General features: G+C 40.1%; 1 protein-coding gene across 1 annotated transcript in view; it reads right to left on the bottom strand.

Annotated features, from left to right (window-relative positions):
* BRINP1 (BMP/retinoic acid inducible neural specific 1) overlaps positions 1 to 25,451 on the bottom strand; it is a 204,221-nt gene that overhangs the window by 1,682 nt on the left and 177,088 nt on the right. The gene's annotated exons all lie outside the window — the stretch shown is intronic.

Raw genomic sequence — 25,451 nt, forward strand, 5'->3', positions numbered from 1 at the left:
GTGTGATTCAGGAAATGAAAGTGTCTAGACTCAAATACCCCTTCTGGATGACAACATATTGTAAACAATCAGCAATGAAAAAGACCTTAGCAGTTATTTGTTTACTTAAATCACATGTTTCAACCCCCATTACAGATTCCTCCCATGAAGGTGTATAACATCTAACAACTTCAACAAAAACAAATTATATTTTATCATACTCTAGAAATCACGTAGTGCTGCTCTATTGATGATCTTACATGATCCTCATGGTGGTTTTTTAGAACATGTTAGAAAGGGGTTATTTCCCAACAGATGATGGAGAAGGTGTGGAGAAACAGGAACACTTTTGCACTGTTGGTGGGAGTATAAGTCAGTTCAACCATTGTGGAAGACAGTGTGGCGATTCCTCAAGGATCTAGAACCAGAAATACCATTTGACCCAGCAATCCCATTACTGGGTATGTACCCAAAGGATTATAAATCATTCTACTATAAAGACACATGTACACGTGTGTTTACTGCAGCACTGTCCACAATAGCAAAGACTTGGAACCAACCAAAATGCCCATCAATGATATAGACTGGATAAAGAAAATGTGGCACATATACACCACAGAATACTACGCATCCATAAAAAAGGATGAGTTCATGTCCTTTGCACGGACATGGATTAAGCTGGAAACCATCATACTCAGCAAACTAACATAAGAACAGAAAATGAAACACCGCATGTTCTCACTAATAAGTAGAGTTGAGCAATGAGAACACATGGATACAGGGAGGGGAACATTATACACTGGGGCTTGTCAGGGGTTGGGGGGGCTAGGGGAGGGATAGCATTAAGAGAAATACCTAATGTAGATGATGGGTTGATGGGTGCAGCAAACCACCATAGCACATGTAACAAACCTGCACGTTCTGCACATGTATCCCAAAACTTAAAGCATAATAAAAAAAGGGGGGGGGGTTATTTCTCTGCATTTTTCCAGACCTCCAAACTCTCCATTCAGTTGCATTTCTATTGCAGCCTCTGGGCCCCCTCCCCACAGAACCTCAACACTATAAATGATAACCAAAGTCTATAATCTGATTTCAGCCACCGAAACATTCTAATGAAGACAGATATTCCATCAGATAAGAAGCAGCATCAGAGTAGGAACAAATATGCAAGGCAGTCAGCTTAGAGGCCTCTCATCTTTCCTTTTTACTGTTCAAGTCACCCTTTGGCTGTCTTCCATGCTACCAATAAACCGTTGTGTGTCTAGCACTTTTTACCCTGCACAGGGTATTTTCACTCCAATTTTCTCGCTTGAGCCTCACAGCAACACCCTAAAAATACCTTGGAACTTGAGGTCAGTCAGAGACAGCTGAAAATCCTGGCTCCTCCACCTGCAAGCTGAGGTAATGCTGGGCAGTTTTCTTCACCTTCCTAATCATTCCTACCACACAGATCTATGTCAGGATTATGTGAATTTTTATGTGAAGGCTTAGCCCCAAACTTGGTACTTATTAAGAGCTCAATAAAAGTTAGCAGTTGTTATTCCTGTAAAGGGACTGTCAGCAATATTTTACAGACATGGCAATGGAAGCTAAGAGGTGAAAGGGCATGCTCAGAGTCAAACAATCAGAGAGTAGTTTCCTGGCTCACAGCTGTGGCTTTTTGCATTGTCTGTCAAGCGAGAGTCAAGGGCACATTTCCTAAGGCTGTCATGTGCTGTGGAGATGGTGATGGTGATGGTGATGGTGATGGTGATGATGATGATGATGATGGTCTCAGTGGTTCCTGATCTTCATTTTATAAAACTAGAAACAGAAGCTAATTTGCATTGTACTCTCTGTGGTAGGAAGTGTTAACAATCCATCTATTCTATCACTTCCACTGATGAGCCACAATCCCCAAACCACAAACACCAAGAGCCTAATTAGGCAGCAGAGCCTAATGTTGAAAAGTATGGTTGTTGGCCCAAGCAGAGCTGAGTTCAAAGCTGCATTCTATAACCAGGATCAAGTCACTTCATCTCTTTAAGCCTCAGTATCAATATCTAAAATGAGGATAATAAAGCCCATCTTAGGCAGCTGGTGAGAGGATTCAGTGAGATAATATATTTAAAGTGCTTAAAAGAGCCTGGCACAGAGCAATTATGGAAAAGGTAATAATAAAAAGTACTCTTATCCCAGAGAATAAGCTCTTCCTTTGAAGGTATTGAGACACTCTCAGGGATTTCACTATCGCTCTGGAGTTTGAGGAAAACCATTTTGTTATATCCATTTGAAAATGGATACTGTTGAAATGGCTTCCCAGCATGCTTTGCTTTCAATGAGTTGCTTATCGGCTGGGAGAAAATGGCGGAATAATTAGTGGGCTCCTTGAAACCCTCTCCTTTTTAAATCCACAGAACCACCCGGCCCTGGCGATAAAACCTCCCTGACAGTATCCAAAACACTGTATTGAAACCCCTCGTTTCTTTGTCAGTTTCCCCTCCAGGCGCTTAGGCTTGAGAGGAGAGGTCCCTCCTTCTCCGAGCACCTAGCCCAGAGGCTGGCTCTACAAATGCTTGCTGAGTGAATCAGTGTTTGATGAATGAATGCATAAAGAATATTCATATTTTTCTTGTTAGTTTTCATTTAAAAAAAGGAAAAACAAACTTCTCCCTCTCCCCTCAGGACTGCAGTATTCGTTTTCCGTACCATCCACCCACACAGCTCCAGGCCTCCCCAGTTTCTGCTTCGTGAGACCAATGCTATTACAGCCTGGAGAACAGCAGCAGGCCCAGCCTTCAGGAAACGGAGCTGGAATAATAATGAGGTATGTGGCTCCCACCTCCCAAACCAGAACATTGACTGAATATTGGGTATGAGTCATCTGATATTTTTGTGAGCTGCAGGGGCCCTCCACACGGCCCTGATTGCGTGGTTCCATCTGACGAGAGCGTCATTTCAAAATGCCTCTTTCACATGGCCCACACTTGCCCCTGTCACTCCCTCTCCAAGTGACAGGACAGTACCCCATTTAGAGTTCCTCTGTTCCCATCTGCAAGGCATTCTATAACCCCGTAGAGCGCCCCCTTTCTCGTGTCTCATCATTGGGACCCTTTGTAAGGACCACAGCCCCCACTCCTTGAATCAATGCTTCATTGTGGCTTAACTCTCAGAATCCTCGGTGAGGGAAATAAAAAGATGAAAGTTCCTGGTGATGCTGCAATAAGCAACGGGGCTAGTGGCAAATTAGGATTCCAGCCCTGTCAGGCAGGAGGAATTGGGGACAGAGGGCCTCTGAGATACATTCGCGAGCTGCGTGGCACCTGCATCTCCTGACCTCAGAATAATCATGAGGTTGTGGGCTGTATCAAAGGAGGCATTAATGATACAGCAAGAGGACTTAGAAAGCAGGTGGTGTTCACGGAGAGCAGGGAGCACGAGGCTGACGGAAAGAGGAAAGAAAACAGAGGGGAAAGGTGGAGACTGGAGAAGGGCGATAAGTGGAGAAAAGGACTTGGTGTTGGAGATGGTGGGGAAATGTGGAGCAAATGAGCAGACAGCGGCTACGGAGGAGACCCTGGACAGGGAGGATGAGATGGAATGAAATTAGAGTGGGTAGGATAGAAACAAAGAGATGCAGCCAAGGCATCATCTGTGTTAACTCACAGATTTGGGAAAGAGCCCAGGCTGGGGTTCCTAATTCAACTATTGGATGGGCCATTTAAGGGTGGGCTAGTTGTCCATTTTCCTCCTTTTCTAGAGAGGCCAATTGCAGAGACAGTGCGGGCAGAGAGGTAAAGCAATGTTACCAGTGAGTCCTGATCCCCCAGGTCAACAGACTTTCTTTTGCTTTTCAGTATTTCATTTTGAGATTAGAACCACAAAAAGCTCATTTCATTTTGTGTGTGTGTGTCTTTTGAATACAAGCAAATTGCAATAATGAGGAAAAAGCCTCAATCAAATCAATCTCCTATACCTCCCCTATCTCCAGCCAGTTCTCTCAGTAGTTATCATGGATAGTCATAAACTCTACCAGGTTCAATTGTAGGCAGTGCCCTAAACCAGCTGAGAGCATCGGTGACTTACAACTATTGAGTTCTCACTGTATACCAGGCATAGTGCTGGAGGCTCTTCATACTGTCTCCCTGAACAGCACATGAAACCACCTCCATGTTAAAGACAAAGAAAAATAAGTCCTTGAGAAGTGAAATAACTTGTCTAAGATCACAAAATTTGGTATCTGAATGTGGAGTACCTTTGTGATCTCAGACAAGTTATCAGTGCACTTTCTTCTAGATATCATAATGTAAAATTATAATAATATGGTGAGCAAGAAGAAGAAAGCAAGACACAAGAAAAAGAAATAAATTGAAATAATGGAAAAATACTGAAAGTTTGAGCCTGTGAAGGGCCTATTATCACATTCCTTGCTTCCTCTGGACCTGCCAGGATCCCTCTCCTCCACTCACAGATAATTGGGGCTCCCGACAAGTGCATAGGGAGATGCTGGGGATCAGGGATAGCAGGGATTGTGATCTATAAATACCATTTCCCAGGCTAGTTGGTGATAGCCTGCCTCAACCTTGGCAACAGAGAAGCAGCTTAATAGGCTGCTTCAGAGGGAAGGGTCTCACAAAGGCTGACACAACCCCACTGAAAGCCAGTCAGTGTGAGGCAGGGAGGAGCAGGTTTTAAAGTGCTTTTCTCTGTCCCTGAGGATCCAAAGCATCTTCCATCTGCAGCCAAAGCTGAGATGCAATACATCCAAATCAGCATCTTTCTGTTGGATGGGATTTCAATTCATTCTGATAGGGGGCTGAGAGGAGAGAAGGAAGGAGAAAGTAGGAGAAAGAAGGAAGTTGCATTTTCATTTCTAAACTGGAAAACCCTAGAGCCTGATTGATAGGTACCCACACTGGCTCTGAATAAAGCAGTTTTGACCATTAGAAGCAGGGAAACTTCAAGAAGAAACCTTGGGAATGTTCATCTTTCTCATGTTTAGACCTGAACACAGAGACTTGGTTGCTGAGGTCAAAAAAATCAGTGTTTCTTAAGTGTTTCCTACATTGTGGCAGTTACCACTTTATCCTCACATCAACCCCATGAGATAGGATTCCCTTGTGATTTTTATCCCACAGATGAGGGCATTGAAGGCCACAGAGAGACTGCGACTCACCTTGGTCACACAGCATGGGAGTAGCAGAGCAAAGTTCGGGATTCTTGGGTCCAAACCCAATACTCCCTCAATGCCCATGCTCTATATTCCCTGCCCTCTAAACCCCCGACTGGAGGAGAAAGAGGCTCTGGACCATGTTAACACCTCAGCTGCCCCCCTGCAGGCTCTGTCTTTGCCTCAGCCAGGAATTTCTGGCAACCTGACAGGTCTCCTGGTGACACAGCATGGAGTTGCTCATCATTTTGAGGACAGTCTCCGCCACCCAGGGCTTCCCATCAGTGCTTTCAAAGGTACACATCTCCCTTTCAGAACCCCCTGGCTGGGGAGCCCAGGCTGGGGTTCCTAATTCAAGCAAACTCCCTGCTGATTTTAATTGGAGGTTTTGCCTAAGATGGGAATACAGTGTGGGGCCAGTGGCATTTTAGGGGAGATCATACAAATCGAGTGCCAAGGAGAGAGGAAGAGAAACAGATCTAGGTTAAAATAGAAAGCTATAATCCATAACTCCCATTTGCTTACCAGGAGTGTGTATTTAAAAAAGTACAGAGGAAATGAAAAAAAAAGAAATTGGAGCTCTGCATTATTCTTTTATTTATGCCCTTTGCTTTTTCCTTGGCATTTCTTTGACATTGTAATGGGTGCCTGAGTAATTCTGTGACTCCACAAAATGTATATTCCACAGACAACAGACTAAACTGAGAAGACAAACAGTTGTTTTTCTAGGTTTCTGATGATGTGCTGTTCTTTAGTTGTGCTGTGTGTGACTCTCTCTGTGCGTGTGTGTATGTGTTAAAGAAGTGGTATTTATAAGAGATGAATACGTCAAGTCAGTGGTGTCAGAATGCTTGAGATTCTGCTGAAAAGAGCCTCAGAAATGCTATGGATGTGCTAGTATGAATTATAACTGGCCATCAGACTCACTCTGTTCACTATTTTTCCCAGATAAATATTTAGCTTTTAATCATTACCCTCTTTGAGTTTCTAACATTGCTTTAATAACATGTTTTTCCTTCTCTCAGTTCTTCACATGGTGTCACAGCCTCATTGAGTAGCTCATAATAATAAGGAAGAAATACCAAAAGAAAATGTTATGGTCCCTTGTCATGCTGAAGCTATTTTCTAATTTTCAATTGTGGAGTGAAGGTAATAGGTCTTACTGGAGAGGGCAGAGGAAGAAGGAAGAAGGAGAAGAGCATCAGTGTAAAAAATCCAATAGGGCCTTTAAAACTAGGTTGTCAGGAGCTGAAACAATTTTTGCAATTACACAGTTGTGTGTCTGGAAGGAGGTGACAGGCAACATCAGCTGCATATTCAAATTCAGCATTTTGCTTTGGGGCATGAATGTGCTGAAGACAAGTGAAGGAAGGCGCCCGGAGCCTCTCGAAGGTGACAGAAAGGCTGAAAACAGCAGGACACTCCCTGGTGGAGGTTTACAAGAGTGATTTATTCTTCTTGGGCAGTAGTTAGACTGTATAATAACAGACTCCAACCAAAAAGCTATGAAATAAGAGGGGGCTACCCAGGGTCTAGTGGGCCTTAACCCTGAAGTACAATAATGGTCATCTAGATCTATGATCCTGGCAGTGAGAAGCAGTGATCACAGGTGAGAGAGCAAGTTAAATAAGTGCTGGGCCTTGCTCTACCCCTATTTGACCTTGGATATTTGGCCTTGCTATTTGACCTTAAATAAGTCACCTGACCTCTTTGACCTTCAGTATTCTTATCTGTCAAATGGGGAAGGTAACATCTACTTTTCACTTTGTCTTAAGAGCTAGGAATGGAATATGCGAAGCTCTAGAGAGACTTCCAGTGAAAAGAAGTAATGACTGACCATTACTAACCATGATTGTTACTGAGGGCAAGGAATAACTATGCTTTATAAATGCCTTCAGTAAAATTATTCCTCTTGGTTACTAAAACAGCCCAGTTGATTATAGCCTAATATCTTCAACTCATTGGTTATTCAGTCTCCATAGTTCTAATGAATGCTGTCACCAAGATACTTGAAGAAGAAAGAGCTAACATGAGCTTTGGAATCCAAAAAGAAAAAAAAAGGAATATTGAGTCATAGCTTTGCTACTCATTATTTAACCTTAAGTTAATTGCTTGTCCTTTCTAAGCTTCAGTTTTCTGAACTACAGAATGGAATAATAATACAATCCTTGCAAGGTTGTTCTGAGGCTCAGATAAGATGATGTGCATTAAGTTTCTAACATATAGTAGGTACACACTGTCTCTCATGCAAACAAACTATGTTTCTCTTGAGCTCACATAGTAAATGATCCCTTTGAAATCAGTAATTATAGATTTAAAAACTCAGAGTGGGAAAGAGTTCAACAAATGCTGCTGGATCAGTTGAATATCCATATTAAACAAAATAAATCTTGACACGTAACTTCCTCTGTACTCCTAAATCAAAACAGATGGCTTGCAGATCTAAATGAAGAAAGTACAACTTTTAGGAGAAAATATAGGGGAGCATCTTTATGACAGTAAGGAAAGATTTCTTAAAAGTGTTCACCATAAAAGAAGATAATTGATTAATAGGACTATATAAAAATTAAAACAGATTCATCAAAAGATACCATAGAATGAAAAGACAACTTTCAATGACAGAATATATTTGCAATACCTCTAGCTAACAAGAGATTGTATGTATAAGACATTCTAAGGTCTGAAAGCTTGTATACCCCCTCCCCCAAATTAGTATGTTGAAATTTCAACTTCCAAGGTAAGGATATTAGAAGGTGGTGCCTTTGGGAGCTAATTAGGTCATGAAAGTGGAGCTCTCAGGAGTGGAATTAGTGTTCTCATAAATGAGACACAAGAGAGACTCCTTGTCTCTCTCAACATGTGAAGACACAGGTAGAAGGTGAACCCAAAAGCCCTTACCAGACACCAAATCTACCAGTACCTTGATCTCCGACTTCCCAACCTTCAGAGCTGTGAAAAATAAATTCATGCTACTTATATGCTCCCCAGTCTTTGTTATTTCATTATAGCAGCCTGAACAGACTAAGATAATATGTAAACAACTACAAATCAGTGAGTAAAATTCAGATAACCAAGAGGGAAAATAGGCAAATGATATGGACAGGCACTTCATCAAGAAGAATATTCAAAAGGTCAATATGCAATGAGTCTCCACTTCATTCACTATCAGAAAAATGCAAATTAAACTAGCAATGATGATATATTACTCAGCAGGATAGCAAAATAAAATTAGAATACAAAATTAAAAAGAAGGTAAGCGCTAAGCCATCAAGGTTGTGGAACAATTGAAACGCCCCTAGGCTACTGCTAGGAACAAAACTTGCATCAACAAATTCAGAAAACTGTTAGCATGTATTAAAATATCCAGTAAGTTGAACATATGCATACAGTACCTCCCAGCAATTCCATGCCTAATATGTACCCAACCAAAAGGCATATATAAAGACATGTATAAGATTGCAGTACTATTTGGAATAATGCCAAACTAGTCAAATGACCATCAGCAGTAGAAGAGAATTCTATATACACAATAAAATATTTTTGAGAATGAATGAGCCACAACTACACAAAACAAAATGGAGGAATATCTCCATTTAGAAAGATGAAAAGGTGAAAGAAACCAGACACAAAGAGTTCATTTCATATGTAAGGCAAAACTGACCTACACTGGATGAAGCAGTGGAAAAAATAATTCCCTTGGGGAGAAGTTTGTGATAAGGCTTAGAAGAAGACACGGGGGGCTGTACAGTGCAGAGAATGCCTTAGTTTTTGATCTGGTGCTGGTCATACGTGTGAATTCACTTTGTAAAGGTTCATCTTACTGTACATTTATGTTGTTTCCACTTTCTGTATGTATGTAATAATACTTTAGTAAAATATTTACCAAAAAGATTGTCCTTTAAAATAATCAGAAATGATATTAATAAGGCAGCAAAACATGACATTTTCATATCACTTTCAAACTTTCTAAAGCTCTTCTGTTTGTTCTCTAATTTTGATCCTCACAATTTATCTGTGTCCCAGGCTGGGTTGAGAGACCATCATTTCATTCATATCATTACAATTTCATTTTAATGATATGAAAAAACTGAGGCTCAGAGAAGAGAAGTAACTTCCTGATGGTCACTAGTGACTTGTCACATCACTGGGACTAAAATTCACCCATGCGTGAGTTTGTTGGCAGGACGTGGAGGGTGGAGGTAGGCAGGAGAATTGGGTGATGGCTCTGACAGAGGAGTAAAAAGAGCTGTCCATAGAAATTATAAGACATGTCTATTTTTGACTAAATCCCCTGAGCTTACATATTCTATTCCAAACAGGAAGCTACTTCCAAGCCACAGCACGGGGGGCGGGGGAGGGGAAAGAAGAAAAAACCAAAAACAACAGAAAGGAACTGGAGATGCTTATTTTCTTGCCTTGCGTCAGCCAAGTGAGTCAATCGCCCTACTTGCTACAAATGCAGAATGACAAGCATGGGTGAAAATGGAGAGATTCCTACTAGCGTTGACTTAAATAAACCCAGGACAGCACTCGCAGTGAAGCTCAGCCACTGCCACACATCTCCCTGCCCCTCACCTAGATTGTACACCCTCAGTTGCCACCACTTTGGACCTCACTCTCTTTTTTTTCTGCCCATAAATAGAAAAAAAGTTCCAAAGATGTTCTCAGCTAAAAGCTTCATTGCCACATAGTTAGAAGGACACTTGTAAGCACTTGTGATTGACAGCCAGATGCCCTGAGCTAGCCTGACTTCACATGTGGGCTTGTGCCTCTTATTTCTAGACAATTTAATACACACTCTCAGAATAAGTCTTGGTTGCTCAAATTGTACCCCCTGCTCCCCACTCCACTTATGCATGCACACAAAAATCAGTAGTCAGGGACTATCAAAGTAGCAACTTCTCCTGGGGGGAGCTGCCTATGAGTTTATAGTGACAATTCCAGAACCTTAAAGCTAAATAACACTTAGGCAAGGCCTGGTCCCTGTGACAGATGAAAAACAGAGTCCAGGGACATTAAGTAATCTGCTTGCAGTCACATTAGTACCTGGAAGCCCAGAACCAGAATCTTCCCCTTGAGGAAGAAGCCTGCACACTTCCCAAAATTTATACTGTTAATCTTCCACCTAGCCTTCTCCAAAGAGGCCTATAACATCTTACCTGGGTGACTGTGCACTGAGTGAGAAAAGGAAATAATAATGCTTTCCAAAGACTTTTGCACACTGGCTCTAAACTGACATTAATTCCAGGAGATGCAAAATATCACTGTGATCTACCAATCAGAGTAAGAGTTTATGGAAGTCAGATGATGAATGGAGTTTTAGCTCAGGTCCATCTCACAGTGAGTCCAGTGGATACTTCCGGTGGTAGTTCCCCAGTCCTAGAATGCACATTGGGGATTCTATCATAACCGGAATACCCACCAACTGGTAGCATCCCTCCCTTCCCTCATTCGGTACCCACACTATCTATACCCCTCTCCAAATAATAGAATAATAGTATTTTATGGTACGTTCGCCCCCACTTAAACCAGCTTTCAAGAAGACGAAAAAAACATTAACAAGAACAATGACAACACACAACAACAAAATATGCACCTAGACAGGGGCTGAAACCTTAAGATAAATCCACTAAACAACAATCTTGATCGACTAGATTTTAAAGGACAATCTTGCGTTACAAAATATTTCCTCATAACATCTCTGAAGAGTGCATTCCCTTTGTACTAAAATGTATCACAGGCTTGTGGTCAGCAAGATGACTGACTAGAGGTGGCTAACACTCATTGCCCAACACAAAAAAGGACCAAAACAAACAATGAACAAACAACTAAATTTTGACCAAAGTGGCCTACGGAGAGCACTGAAGTACAGTAAGGGGGTGGTGAAAACCCTGTGAGGCACAGAAAAGCAGGATGACTCTATAGAGAAGGAAACAAAACATCTTGTCTCTGCTATCTCCTCTCCCCAGTCAGGATTAGCTCAGAACCAGGTGAGCCCTCTCCCTGCAGGGAAAAGTCTTCATGGGCCCTGAGCCCAGTTTAGGGAAGTGCCTGGAGTTTGCACAGCTGTACTAATCCAGAAAAGAAGCCCACGTTGTATCCCACCCCCAACCCTTTTATTCAACCTGCTACTGCACTGTGACATTTTGAAAGCAAAGCCCTGCTAGCGTGTGTTTTTCTCTAGTGGCCAGTAGCCACTGCGCTTCTCCATCCCTGAGGCACTGACATCATTGCACTATGATCATACACAGTAGTGCTCCATTCCCCAGCCAAGCTGCTGCAGTTCCTTACCCATGGGGAACAAGCTGCCTGGGAAGCACTCCATCTCCCCCATTTCATTTGGTGCTGCGCACTGCTCCTGGCACCCAAGCCCAGGGCACTGCATGGGCTCAGATGTCAGGGTTACAGCCTAGGCTCAGTGGAGCAGGCAGTCTGTCCCAGCAGAGAAGCCATGTCTGGGAAGGTAAGGCAGCTGTGTCCCCTCAGCGCCTAAACCAGCCTATTGCCCCAGCCCCAGGGAAATAAAGCTTTGGCCAGGGAACAGCTGCAATTTGGCACCCTGCCCCTCCACGACCAGGTCCTCTGGCCCAGGAGACAAGCCACACCCAAGTCAGGAGAGAAGCCTCACTTTCTGGATGCCTGAAGTAACCTGTATCTTGGCTCCAGGAAACTGAAGCTTTGACACATGGAAGCAGCCATGACCCCATGCCTAAGCCCTCGTGGTGTTCTATCCCTTGGAGACCAGGTGCTCCAGCCCAGCAGAAAAGCCAAGCCCAGCTGGCAGAGCAGCCTTGCACACTTAGCACCTGAACCAACTAGTCTCAGGTAATGGGAGCTTTGGCCCAGGGAGCAGCCACAACCCTGGTGCTTGAGTCCACACAGCACCTGACCCCCAGGGAAGCACAGCCTTGGCTGATCTGTATCACCTTGTCCACTATGTCAAAATGCTACAGTGCCCTACTTCCCTGGATCTGGACCAGCCCTGTGAAGTGTGCACGACTGAGGCCCTACCTCCAATGCGTAGTAAAGCCAATATTGAACTGCTATTTGAACCCTAGAGCCCAAGCCATAGCCACGCCCTGCCATTCCTGGTTCTTGCTTCTACAGCGCCTCAGAGGATTTGGGTAGCTGCTATGTCCCACCATTCCAGGGTCCAGAGTCACCACTAAGCAGTACCCTCTCTCCTGATGCCCAAGTTGTCTTTGTGCCCTGCTGGCTCTCCAACCCAAACTGCAATTGCATCCTGCTCCCCAGAACCTGAGCCGCTGAAACACCCCTTCCTTCCTGGAGCCATACCAGTGCAGTGTCCTGACACCCAGGATCAGAGTCACGGCTACATCCCTGCCATCTGGGCCTGAGCTACTTAAGTGCCTTGGAATCGCAATCGTCCGCTTGGTGGGAGAGCTAAGAAAGTAAACCTGCACCCATGTCACATGGGCCACAGTATTCAACAAGACACTGATCATAGGACCCCAGTTCCATTGCCACTTAAGCACCTGTGTCCTGGAAAGCAGTGCCACTATGGCTGCCTGTTATCTATATTATACCCAACTCCAAAAGGAATTCAATTCAGCTGAGTCTTCATACTGTGGGAAAAATGAGAACAACAGGATCCCTGAAGCCCTTGTTGCCGATAACCTTAACAATCTACCTTGCCACCACCACTGCCACAAAGTCTTGTAGACTAGGCTATTAAGGTACCCACAGAAATTTCTGACATTGATTACAACTGAAGAAGTTGCATGATGGCTACACCAGTGCACCCACCCAGAACCAGAATTAAGCACCTTACCCAACTGACACCATAGGACACACCTGCAAGGGAATATCTTTTTCTATGAGAGCTACTCTATAAAATTATAATTGGTGGTTGTCCACTAAATGCACAGATATAAACATGAGGACACAAAGAACATGAAAAAACAAGGAAACATGACACTACCAAAATAACAAAATAATTATCCAATAACAAATCCTCCAAAATGGAAATTGTGAATTGCCTAAAAAGGAATTCAAGACAATGATCTTTAAAAACAAAACTCATTGAGATACAAGGGAATATCGACAGATAATTCAATAAAATTAATAAAATGTCATGATCTGGGAGAGATTCAACAAAAAGATATCATTAAAAAGAACCAAAGAGAAATCTTAAAGCTGAATAATTCAATGAATGAATTAAAAAACACAATTAAGAGCTTCAATAGCTGGCTACACCAAGTAAAAGAAAGAAAGTCTGGACTTGAAGAGAAGTCTTTTAAAATAGCCCAGTAAAGGGAGAATTTAAAAATTGAATAAATTAAAAAGAGTGAATAAAGTATATGGGATTATGGGACACCAGTAAGCAAACAAGTACTTACATGATGAGTATAAGAGGAATAATAGATGAAGAAAGGCATAGAAAGCTTATTTAACGATATATTTGTTAAACATTTCCCAAGTCTTGGAAGAGACATGAACATCCAGATTCACGAAGCTCATAGGTTCCCAAACAGTTCCAACCCAAAGAAGTCCTCCACAAGGCACATTATAATCAAAATATCAAAGACATCATAGAAATGATTTTAAAAGGCCAGGAAATGATAGGATGATATAGTTAAAGTGCTGAACGAAAAAATAAAAAAACCTTTCAATCAAGAATATTACACTTAGCACAGAAATGAAGAGGAAATAAAGTATTTCCCAGACAAAGAAAAGCTGAGAAAATTCATCACCACTAGATCAGCCTTAGAAAAAAATGTTTAGAGCCAGGCATGGTGGCTCACATCTGTCATCTCAAAGACTGTGGAGGCTGAGAGGGGAGGATCACCTGAGACCAAGAGTTTAAGAGCAGCCTGGCCAACATAGTGAGACCCCATCTCTACAAAAGTTTTAAAAATAATCATAAAAAAATACAATTAGCCAAGCATGGTGGTATGTGCCTGTCATCCTACCTACTTGGGAGGCTGAGGTGGGAGGATCACTTGAACCCAGGAGTTTGAGGCTACAGTGAGCTATGATCATGCCACTGCACTTCAGCCAGGGCAACAGAGTAAGATCCCCATCTTTAAAAAAAATGGGGAGTACTTCAACTAAAAGTAAAAGGATGATAATTACTACCAAGAAAATACATGAAAGCATAAAACTCACTGGTAGAGGTAAATTCATAATTAAATTCAGACTATCCCATGACTATAATAGTGATATATAAATCTATCAAATCTCTAGTATGAAAGTTAAGAGTTAAAATGACCAAAAAAGTGACTGTAGCCACAGTAAGTTCTTAAGATATGCACAGTATAAAACATATAAATTGTGGCAACAAAAATATAAATAGTTGGGGGGAGGGTAAAGGTAAAAGGTACACGCAACCAAATTTAAGTTATCAGCTTAAAGTGGTCTATTATAACTATAAAATATTTTAAGTGAGCCTCACAGTAACTGCAAAGAAAAAAAAATACTACAGAGATACACAAATGAGAAAGAGAAAGAAATCAAAGATTAGCACTACAGAAAATCACCAAACCACAAAGGTAAACAAGGAAGAAAGGAAAAAAAGGATCTATTAAACCACTAGGAAACAATTACCGAATATCAGGAGTAAATTCTTCCCTATCAATAATGACATTGACTGTAAATATCCAATCAAAAGACATAGAGTGGCTGAGTAGATTGACAAAAGGAAAGATTCAACTATAGGCTACCTATAAAAGACCCATTGTAGCTTAAAGGACATGCAGCTGAAAGTGAAGGGATCTAAGAAGACATTTCTTACAAATAGTAGTCAAAAAAGAACAGGGGTTGCTATGCTTACATTAGATAAAATAGACTTCAAGTCAAAAATTATTTCAAGAGAAAAAGATAGTCATTGTATAACAATAAAAGCATCAGTTCATCAAGAGGACATAGCAAATATAAATATATATATATGTACCCAACATTGGAGCACTTAAATATATAAAGTAAATATTAATGAACCTGAAGGAATAAATAAATATCTATACAATAACAGCAGAGGACTTTAATACCCTGCTTTCAACAATGAATAGATCAAGCAGACAGAAAAATAACCAAAATATACTGAACATGAACTGCACTTTAGACCAAATGGACCTAACAGACATATATAAAACATTTCATTCAACATCAGCAGACTATACATTCATTTCTAGAGCACATGGTACATTCTCCAGGATAGATCATATGTTAGGCCTCAAAATAAGTTTTAGTAAATTCAATAATATTACAATTATATCTAGTATTATTTCCAACCACAATGGTATGAAACTAGAAATCAGTAGCAAGAGAAATCTTGAAATATCCACAAGTATGTGGAAATAAAGAACATGCTCCTTAACAACCAGTGGGTCAAAGAAGAAATCAAAAGGGAAACTGAAAGATATCTTGTGACAAATAACAGTAGAAACATGATATATGAAAACCTATAGGATGCATCAAAAGAAGTTATCAGAGGGAAGTTTACAGCAATAAATAATAAACAAGAAGAAAGATCCCAAATAAATTAAAGAGTTAGTAAAAGAAGAGGAAACTAAACTGTAATTTAGCAGAAGGAAGAAAATAATGACGATCAGAACAGAAATAAAGAGAGAACACAAAAGTCATGGAAAAAAATCAATAAACCCAAGAGTTGGTTCATTGAAAAACTAAGCAAAATCAATGAACCCTTAGCTAGACAAAAAAAAGAAAAAAGAAAAAAAGGAAACTCAAATAAATAAAATCAGAAATGAAAGGGGAGACACTACAACAGATGTCTCAGAAATAAAAAGGACCATAAGGGACTATTATGAACAATTATACGCCAACAAATTGGATAACCTGGAGGAAATGGATAAATTCCTGGAAAATGCAACCTATGAAGTTTGAATCAGGAAGAAAAAGAAAACCTGAACAGACCATTAATAAAGAGATTGAAGTGAAGTAGTATTTAAAAACCTTCCACCAAGGAAAAGCCCATGACCAGGTGGCTTCATGGCTCAATTCTACCAAATATTCAAAAAATAATTGTTACCAATACTTCTTAAACTATTCCAAAAAATAGAGCTAGAGGGAATACTCCCAAACACATGTTATGAGGTAGCATCACCTTGATACCTAAGCCAGACAAAAATACTGCAAAAAAAGAAAACTACAGGCCAATCTCTTTAATGAACATTGATGCAAAAATCCTCAATAAAATATTAGCAAGCTGAATTTAACAACACATCTAAAACAAGTGGAATTTATCCCAGGAACGCAAGATTGGTTTAATATATACAAATCAATAAGTGTCATATATCACATTAACAGAATAAGATTAAAATCATAAGATCACCTCGATGCAGAAAAAAGTATTTGACAAAGTTACACATTTTTTCTTGTTAAAACTCATAAATTTAGCTATAGAATAAAAGTTTGTCAATATAATAAAGGGCTAACATCATAATCAACAGGAAACAACTGAAAGCTTTTCCACTAACATTCAATTCAAGGCAAGAATGTCCACTCTTAACACTTCTATTCAATACAGTACTGGAAGTACTAGCAAGAGCAACTAGACAAGAAAAAGAAATGAAAAAGCATCCAAATCAGAAAGGAAGAAGTAGAATAAACTCTATTTGCAAGTGTCATAATTCTATATGCAGAAAACCCCAAAGATCCCCCCACAAAAAAACTATTAGAACTAATAAATAAATTAAGTGAAGCTGAATTATACAAAATCAAGATACAAAAATGAGTAGCACTTCTACACACAAATAACTTAGTTGAAAAAGAAATTTTAAAAAGAATCTCATTTACAAAAAAAAAAAATACTTAGGAATAAATTGACCAAGGAAGTTAAAGATTTGTAAACTGAAAACTATAAAACATTAAAGAAATTAAAGAAGACACAAATAAATGAAAAGATATTCTGTGTTCATGGATGGGGAAAATTAATATTATCAACATATTCACACTATTCAAAGCAATATAATGATTTAACATAATCCCTATAAAAATGTTGATGTCAATCTTCACAGAAATAGAAAAAGCAATCCCCAAAAAAACCAAAACCTACATAGCCAAAGTAATACTGAGAAAGAAGAATAAAGTAGGAAGCATCATGCTCCTGATTTAAAATTATACTACAAAATTATAGTAATCAAAACAATATAGACCTGGCATAAAAAACAGAAACATAGACCAATGGAACAGAAGAGAGAGCCCAGGAATAAATTCAATCATAAATGGTGAACTAATTTTCAACAAGGGCACTAAGAGGATACAATGGGAAAAGGATAATCTCTTCAATAAACAGGGCTGGGAAAACTAGATTTCCACATGCAGAATAATGAAATTGAATGCTTTTCTTAACACCATACACAAAAATCAACTCAAAATGGATAAAAGGCCTCATTGGAAGACCTGAAACCCACAAAACTCCTAGAAGAGAACATAAGTAGAAAGCTCCTCAACATTGGCCTTAGCAATGAATTTTTTGATATCACACCAAAAGCTCAGGCTACAAAAACAAATATAAATGAGTCTATAGTAAATCAAAAAGCTTCTTCACAGCAAAGGAAATATTTAACAAACTGAAAAGGCAACCTACAGACTGAGAAAAAGTATTTGCAAACCACATACTTGATAAGAGATTAATAATCAAAATTTATAAAGAACTCTTACAACTCAATAGCAGAAAAACAAATAACCCAATTTAAAAAGTGAACAAAGGACCTGAACAGACATTTCTCCAAAGAAGACATAAAAATGGCTAACGGGAATATGAAAAGGTACTCAACAGCACTAATCATCAGAGAAGTGCAAATTAAAACCACTATACGATATTGCCTTGCTCCCATAAGGATGGCTATTATAAAAAAGACAAGAGATAGCAAATGTTGGCGAGGGTGCGAAGAAAAGGAAACCTTTGTATACTGTTGGTGGGAATGTAGATTGGTACAGCCATTATGGAAAATAATATAGAGGTTCCTAAAGAAAGTAAAAATAGAACTACCATACAACACAGAAATCCCTCTTCTAGGTATATTCCCAAAGGAGATGAAATGAGCACAGATAAAGATATCTGCACTCCCATATTAACTGCAATATTATTCACAATAGCCAAGATAAGGGAAGAATCTAAATACCTATCAACAAATAAATGTATAAAGAAAATGTGGTATGCAGTTGTTTCTCAGTATCTACTGGGAACTGGCTCCTCAACCCCCCAAAAAATACCAAAATCTGATGATGTTCAAGTCTCTTTTATGACATAGTATTTGCATAACCTATACACATAACCTACCCATGTCTTCCTGTATACTTTAAAACATTTATAGAGTACCTGTATTACCTAATGCTATGTAAATACTATGACATGGTTATAATGCTATATTTTTAAAATCTGTATTATTTTTATTATTGCATTGTTATTAAATTTTTTTCATCGATAGTTGGTTGAATTCATGGATGTGGAACCCACAGATATGGAAGGATGACTATATGTATACGATATAATATTATTCAGCTTCAAAAGAATGATATCCTACTGTTTGTTACAACATAGATAGATCTACAAAACATTATTCTAAGTGAAATAATCCAGACACCCAAATACAAATATTGCATGATTTCACTTAAATGCAGAAGGAAAAGAAAAAAAGAGCTCAAATACACAGAGATAGAGAAATAGATAATGGAAATAGTGGTTACTGTGCTTGTAGGGGGAGAGGAAATGGAGAAATGTAGGTCAAAGGATACAAAATAGCAAATAAGTAGGATGAACACATTTACAGAATTAATACAGCATTGGGGATTGTTGTTAAATAGGTAGATTTTAGCTGCTCTTGTAACAGAAAAGTAACTAGGTGAGATGATAGCTATGTTAATCTGCTTCACTATAGTAACCATTTTGCTGTCCATACGTATCTCATAACAGCATGTTGTAAACCTCAAATACACACAATAAAATTTGTTTTCAAAAAATAAAGTGCTTGCAAAAAAAATTAATGTTTTACACTGGAAAAATGAACAGATGAAAAACCCACTCTGTGTATCAGGTGGCCACAAATCCTTTGCTATTGCTCCCATAAAGACAACAGGTCTATGTACTCTCCCCTTGAATCTGGGAAGATCCTACCATGGCTTTGACCAATGTAATAAGCCAGAAGTCATTCATGTAGTTTATAGGTGTGGGCCTGAAGAGACTGGCAGCTTTCACCTCCTATCTCTTGGAAAACTCCCTTTTGTACCTCTGAGATCCATTCTAAGCAATCCGGCCACTCTGCTGTAGGACTACACGGAGAGACCTTGGAAAGGAAGAACTGCCCAGCTGAGGCCAGCCTTCTGGCCATCTCTGCTTCAGACGTGAGGGAAGCCTTCTGGGGACTTCTAGGCCAGCTTCGCTCCCAGCTAAATACCAATGAGTGATTGCAATCAACTCCACACAGAACATAATTGCCCAGCAACTTCCAGCATGAGTTACTGATCCACAGATCAGGAACATAATATAATAATTGGTATTTTAAGCCCCTAAATTTGGGTCAATTTGTTATACAGCAATATATATTCAGAACACTATATGTTATGAGCTCCAAAGAGAACTCAGGTTATCTCCTTTTCATTCTATTATTCCCGAACTATGCTACTGTGCTAGGGAGCATTCTAAAAATGCCTTCTTCCTCCCCAGGGTTGCAGGCTCTAATTCCCAGGACCTGTAATGGTGATGAGATAGCACTCTGGTGACTGTGTTCTTTTACATAACACAGTTGACCTACAGAGGAAGATTATCTTAGTGGACCTAATCCAATCAGATGTGTCCCTTTAGAAGCAGAGAGTTTTCTCTTGCTTTGGCAGAACTCGGAGAAGTCTGAAGTGTGAGAAGGACTCCATGCATCTTTATTCTTTTGAAGATGAAGAGGACCTTGTGCAAGGCCTGGAGAAGGGCCCCTAGCCATTCACATAGAATCCCTAGCAACAAACAGCAAGGAAACAGTAACCTCAGTCCTACAACCACAAGGAACTGAATTCTGCCAACACCTTGAAGGAGCTTGGACTTGGATTCTTCCCCAGAGCCCACTGGTAAGAGCCTGGTCTGTCCAATACCTTGATTTCAGCCTGTGAAGCATAAAGTGAAGACCCATGTAGGGTCCAGCCCCACAGGGTCGGTGAGTTTCTCCCCATGTGCGGCGACAAGAGACTGTAGAAATAAAGACACAAGACAAAGAGATAAAAGAAAAGACAGCTGGGCTCGGGGGACCACTACCACCAATGCGCAGAGACCGGTAGTGGCCCCGAATGCCAGACTGCACTGATGATATTTATTGGATACAAGACAAAGGAGCAGGATAACGAGTGTGAGCTATCTCCAATGATAGGTAAGGTCACGTGGGTCATGTGTCCACTGGACAGGGGGCCCTTCCCTGCCTGGCAGCTGAGGCAGAGAGGGAGAGGAGACAGAGAGAAAGACAGCTTACACCATTATTTCTGCATATCAGAGACTTTTAGTACTTTCACTAATTTACTACTGCTATCTGGAAGGCAGAGCCAGGTGTACAGGATGGAACATGAAGGCGGACTAGGAGCGTGACCACTGAAGCACAGCATCACAGGGAGACGGTTAGGCCTCCGGATAACTGCAGGCAAGCCTGACAGATGTCAGGCCCTCCACAACAGGTGGAAGAGCAGAGTCTTCTCTAAACTCCCCCGCGGAAAAGGAGACTCCCTTTCCCGGTGTGCTAAGTAGCGAGTGTTGTTCCTTGACACTTTTCGCTACCACTAGACCACAGTCCGCCTGGCAACAGGCGTCTTCCCAGACGCCGGCGTCACCGCTAGACCAAGGAGCCCTCTGGTGGCCCTGTCCGGGCATAACAGAAGGCTCGCACTCTTGTCTTCTAGGTCACACCTCACTATGTCCCCTCAGCTCCTATCTCTGTATGGCCTGGTTTTTCCTGGGTTATGATTATAGAGCAAGGATTATTATAATATTGGAATAAAGAGTAATTGCTACCAACTAATGATTATTGATATTCATATATAATCATATCTAAGATCTATATCTGGTATAACTATTCTTGTTTTATATTTAGATTATACTGGAACAGCTCGTGTCCTCGGTCTCTTGCCTCGGCGCCTGGGTGGCTTGCCGCCCACAGACCCAGCTATACCACACCTAAACTCCTGACCCCTGGAAACTATAACATAATAAATCTATGTGAAGTCTCTTAAGTAAGTTATGGTAATTTGCTACATCATAAAAATTAACATCGTTATTCTGGACAAAACACTCTGTTTCATTTTACTCCTTAAGAAAATGATAACAATAGATTGGACAATCTTTTAAGTTTCTTTCAGGTACAAAATTTTATGATTTCAAATAATATTAGGTCATTTAGCCTTCCTGAGCCTCAGGTTTCTAAAGTAAAAATGGATGCAAAACCAATTCTGGGCCAGTTGTATCTTCTAGGTAGTCTATCTTCTAGATCTTGAGCTCTCTGTGAACAGGGGCACTCGCTGTCTTGCTCACCTCCCTACCACTTGTATCCTGCCTGGCACTTAGTGAGTATTCACTAAATATTTGTTGAATGAATAAATGAATGAATGAATAAATGAAGATTCAGTATAAATATTAATGTAAATATTATTTGACAAGAAAAAAGGCCTATGCCTATGTAGGATGGCAACAGGATAATAAGTATTACTTTATAATCTTGGGCAGGTCATTCGTTTCTGTGAGTCTTAGTTTTCTCCTCTGTAAACGGGGAGACCGACTGATCCTCACTCTACCTCATCCACTGGTTATTCCGATCACATAACATCATCAGTGTGAAAGCCCTTTGCAAACTTTAAAGTAATCTATACATAAGGTATTTGTCTTGGTAATAGTTTACTTTTTAAGGTTAGGAATGTCCCTAAGCCACATGGGGTAAATTTATTCCCTAATTATACCAGAAATGGAGCACCTTCCTGCTGTTACTTCTGCAGCTGCTGGTTAGCAGTCATGCCACCTCTCAGGAGGGGTGGTACCTGCAGGGAGACAAAGCCATTAGCATCTGCTTCAGCAGAAGGTGTTAGAAACTCAACTCAAAGAAGACTTACTGAAAGATGACGATCTCTACTGACAAGAAGGGAATATAACAACCTGCGGTATCACACCAAATAATCTGGGTCATAGCTTCTTAATCTGGTGTAAACTACTTTTTTTTCCAAACCTGTGTTTTGAGGAGCCCAATCTCTTGAAAAACTTCAAAAAGAAAGATTATATGGCCAAATAAACTTGAAACATGAAAACTTGACCTCTTCTTTATTTAGCATTTTTTTGTAATTCAGCATTTTCTAAACTTATTCAAACACAGATACCACTTCCTTATTTTCCTCCTTTTCAAAGTCCTATAGTATTCACTTAGGGGAACTCATTTTTCCTCAGTTTCTACCAAGTGCATAGAAAGAGAGGTGCGACCATACTTGAGGCAGTGAAGACAGACTTAATCCAAGTCTGGTATGGCGCTTAGACCAGTGGCATCAGTATCACCCAGGACTTAGGACCCACCTCAGTTCTACTGAATCAAAAACCCTGGACACAAGGCCCAGGAATCTATGTTCAGGAAGTACTCCAGGTGACTGTGATGCCAATCCCAGTTTGGGAAGCAGTGCTTTAATCCACAGATCATATCAGCACAGAGAAGAAATACTGAATCCTCTTACACCCAAAAGAGACATCCCAACGATTCTCCAATTCATCTTTCTAATAGCTATCAGAGAACATTTACTAAACCACAGCATCCCTTCTATTATTTTTCCCGCTGGCTTCATGTCACCTTAACGATAAGATGCAAACTCCGCCACTAGGTATTCAATCCCTCCATAATTTCCCAACATAAAGGTCTAACCTTATTCAATAACAATAAGGACAATTGCGCTAAGTGCTAATATTCATTGACCACTTACTACATGCTAGGAATAGTGAATATGTATCTTGGGTGATCCTCTCAATAACCCTGTGGAGGAGATATTATCCTTATTTTACAGATGAGGACACTCAGGGCCAGAGGACACTCAGCACATTGCTTGCCAATATTTAACCTCAGTCCTCTGGTTCCAAACCCAGGTATTTAATCCTGACTTATATCCTGTTTCTGATTTCTGATTTGACATTTCTGGATAAAATTAATCCCACACTCTATTCTTCATAGGTACGTATTGCTTTCTTGAATGGAAAATCATTGTTTTCACTGCAAGTACAAAGCATAATCATCCCTCAGCTCCCATGTGAAATGTCCCCTCACTTCATTGCAGCAAAGGCTACGTCGTGATATTCCAGGCACTTTACCCGTCACTGAGGAAACATTGGTTAGCAAGGAAAACAAGTTATCTGCCTTCACCGAATTTGTGGTCAAGTACAGGAAGTCTGGGTTTAAACACAGCATTGCAAATATGCCAAGTGCTAGAAAAAAAATGAAACGGAAGATGCAGTAAAGGCATTTAATAGGATGGTGCAACTTGGTCCACTGAGTCAGACCAAATATTCCTAAGAAGTCAGGGATGAATCCGAAAATTAAAGGATGAATAAAGTAATCCAGACAGAGGAAAGTATTTTTTTCAGTCTCCCCAGCAGGAATGCATTTCTCTCATTCTCCTCTTCTCTTGCAGCATTTCCCTTTGCTACTCAAACTCTCTGTCTATAACATGGGAAGCATAGTAGAACCTTTTGATAGGTTATCGTAAGGATTACACACATTAATAAATGTAAAGCATCGACAGCTGTCTGGTACATAATGGTCAATGTATGTCAGGTATTATTATCATCATTTTTTTCTTACTATAATAGGTGACCTTAAGCAAGTTGTTCCACTAAGCGTGGCAAGTTACTAGGAATCACAGCTTCTCTGTCAAGTGGGACAAGTTCTCATAATTGACCTCCATGAAGTAACTTTGGGAAAATGGCTCTTCCTCCCATCAGATAAATGTGGTGTGTGAAGCTGATGGCGCACTGAACACTCCTGGCTGGTGGGTTACACTTCCACATGTTTCTACTTCCACCAAGTAACAAGCACACAAGCTGAAAGTCAGTTTCGTTTATTCCCAAACCTGTTTATGCCCGTTGTATTTGCTATTATTATATCTTATAGCTAAAAAGCTATAAAATAACGAAATTAAAACTAAAATCAATGAAATGTGAATTGCTTTTTTCTGTGGAAACTAATTTGAATTCAGTGGGAAAATTCTATAAAGATGAGTTATTGACAAAAATGACTATCGATTTAAATAAAGGGGAAGTAACAAAAAATCTGCAAACATTTAAGTTGTTTTTTAAGAGTCTAAGCTGTTGCTCCACTTTGAATAAACCGAGGTTTGAAATGTTACGCAATTATGGTATGGTTTATGCAGGAACACCAGTAGAATGTTAAATAGATATACCACTACCCTCAAAAAAGATTTTGGCTTTACTTCAAGAGGCTGGCCAAGAAATGTGCATTTATATGTTTTTAAGTTAAAATAAAATGGTTCATATATGTATAGCATGTATACATTTTAGGATTTCCTAGTTTAACTTCACATTTTCAATTAGCCAACAAACTATTGGTTCCAATTTCGTCCAACAAAGAGCCCCATGCTTTGCCATTTTGCTATGTGTTAACCCTGGCATCTGTGTTCTATTATTGGCTTTCCAAGGCTGGCTACTATTTTTCTCTCCATCATGCTATGTAGAAAATTGAAGCTTGAATGCCTTAATACTATGCCAAGTACTATCAATAGTAAATGATAGTCACACACTTTGGTCTGTCAGACTAGAGAGTCTGAAGTCCTAAGGTTCTTAAGTTCTTTTGTTTCTTTATCATATGATTACATTTTGTTTGTTAGGCTCATGCTTTATTTTACGCAACAGAAACATCCGCTTCTTGGAAATAGAAAGTGTTGTCATCAATTATTTATGTCATCAAATATCTAGGGTCTACTACTGCTGTGCTCTTGAAAATATTAATTTTTTTTTTGAGACAGAGTCTTGCTCTATTGCCCAGGCTTGAGTGCAGTAGCGTGATCTTGGCTCACTGCAATCTCTGCCTCCCAGGCTCAACTGATTCTTGTGCCTCAGCCTCCCGAGTAGCTGGGATTACAGGTGTGCACCACCACGCCAGGCTGATTTTTGAATTTTTTAGTAGAGATGGGGTTTCTCCATGTTGGCTAGGCTGGTCTTGAACTCCTGGCCTCAAGTGATCTGCTAACCTCAGCCTCCCAAAGTGCTGGGATTACAGGCATGAGCCACCGTGCCCAGCCTTGAATATATTAACATTCTGTCTGTATATTTCTTTACAAGTTGTGAAGAATTTTCACATATATCATATGAATTGACTAGGACATCAAC

The sequence above is a fragment of the Hylobates moloch genome, unplaced genomic scaffold (genome assembly GCF_009828535.3).
Source record: "Hylobates moloch isolate HMO894 unplaced genomic scaffold, HMol_V3 SCAFFOLD_10, whole genome shotgun sequence".
Taxonomy (NCBI): domain Eukaryota; kingdom Metazoa; phylum Chordata; class Mammalia; order Primates; family Hylobatidae; genus Hylobates; species Hylobates moloch.